Below are 2,160 nucleotides of genomic sequence, written 5' to 3'. Positions count from 1 at the left end.
ATAAAACAAATAAAATATATATTTTTTCAAATACATTCAAACACAAATTAAAATGCATTCAATATCTTCTGAGATTGAGCGTCTTCTTTTTTTTGGCGTACTTTTCCAAACTTCGAAGAGATCGTTATTTCTTGCCGATTCTAAAAAGAAATTCTCAAGAAGTAGCATTCAGGAGCAGACAAAACTTATACCAAATCAAAGGACAGAAAAAGAACTAATGTTAGTCAAAAAATGAAAGAATTAATATGATTCATTTTTTTTAAATTCTCACTGAAATTTAGAAAATGTGACAAAAAAATGATAAGATCAGTGTTCACTGGAACATACCCAGATCTTTAAATGCAAGAATTTTTAAATATTAATACTAAAATAAGACATTTTTTGCTTATATGCAAAAGGAAAGAAAGAAAATAACTTATAAATACAATAGAAATCCAGTAATAAGAGAAGTTAGATAATTCGAAAATTCAAAAAAATTTGAAACTTTGCAAGAACATAGTTCATTTGACTATGTCTACGACTATGTCTACGACTTGCCGACTAGTTCAAATACTGCAAGTTTCAGAAAAATCCGTTTCCCGTCGACCGTGCTGTCTCCTTGTTAGAGAATTTGGACGGGGTTGTTACCTGTGGAACGCTAAAGTTCTTTACTCGTAGTTGTGAAATATATTTAAAATAAATAAGAAACTTTAAAGTGTTACGTGAGTTCTTGGGGAATTTGAGGGAATTGTCGCCCGTGGAGCACTGAAGTACTCTGCTCACGATGATTTTAGGAAGTTAAATGAATAAGAAAAACTAGCAGCTGAAACTTTTAATAAACTAATAAATAACTTAATAAATAACTTGATTGGAACAATAATTAACGAAATGTTTAACTATAACTTTATTACGAGATAATACGTCTGAGCTCGTTGAACGAAGAAAATTGAATTTGGCGCGCTTTAACATTTGCATTACGAGGCGCTACATGACACCAAATTCAGACCGCCCTAAAGCCACGTTCACGGGCATGCACGACGAGCGATTAAAACTACGTTCATGCGATAGCGTAACAAAAGTAAGAACGTAATAATGATAATAATTGTCTAACGGTATATTTCAATGTTTTACTATTTCTTTTTGCTGCAAAATATCGCGTCTAGACTCTGAGCGGGGAGAAAGGAATGAATGTTTAAGCGTCGTCGATATGCATTATTTTATATTAACATGTTTTCGTTAAGTAATAAACTCCAATTAAATTAATGATTCTATATAAACTTATTTGAAAATAACGTCAATTGGTATCCCTTTATTTATTAATACATGTTTATTTTAAAGCGCGTATTTTACACTTCAGCAATGTTTCTTTCGGTAGCAACGAAGATCAACATTTATTTAAATGAGCAGTTGCAAATAGTAGTTAATGACAGTTTATGATATATGTTATCGAGTTTTTTTGTTCACTATACAATTTATATTCGGCGCGTTTTAGAATTCACATTCCGAAGAGCCACATGAGCTGCATGAGTCGCAGAACGTGGCGTCACAATTCTCAAAGCAGCGCAGCTAGCGAAATTTTTAGGCACTACACATTTCAAACTGACGTACAGTGTCACAGCTCATATTCACAAATAAAAAATTAGGTTTTGAAATTTTGTATTTCATTTCATGAAATTGATAGTAAACACAGTTTTTGATATCCTACATTGTGGTGGTAAAGAATTTTCGAAAAATATTACTTGTCTCAAAATTTATTCCCACTAGGTTTAATTAAAAAAAAAAATGTGTTTCGAAAATTCTGTAAGATCCGAACTTAGATTACCCGCTTACGAAACAAACATCCTGTGCACTGGCTCACTGCCGATTGTTGAATAGTGCCTAAACTTCCAAAGTTTTACAGAAGTAATTTCAATTGTTTATAAAAAATGCGCATTGAAATGAAATATTTTACAGAATGTCATTTTTCGACTTCTAAATTCATCCCTTCAAATTTTATCAAAATCCTCGGGGGACAGGTATGTAGTCTCCTTGATAAGTGCTTTGCACATCAATATTTCTCAAATTTTTCATTTCGCTGAAAAGTTACAAAATGAAATTACAAAATAATTAAAAATAAAATGTAACACCGACGCACAGTGTTTCGATCAATGGACAAAAATCAGAAATTCAAAGTGTAAAATC

This window comes from Habropoda laboriosa, unplaced genomic scaffold (genome assembly GCF_001263275.1).
Source record: "Habropoda laboriosa isolate 0110345459 unplaced genomic scaffold, ASM126327v1 scaffold982, whole genome shotgun sequence".
In the NCBI taxonomy this organism is placed as follows: domain Eukaryota; kingdom Metazoa; phylum Arthropoda; class Insecta; order Hymenoptera; family Apidae; genus Habropoda; species Habropoda laboriosa.
Note: the sequence above shows the minus strand (reverse complement) of the source record.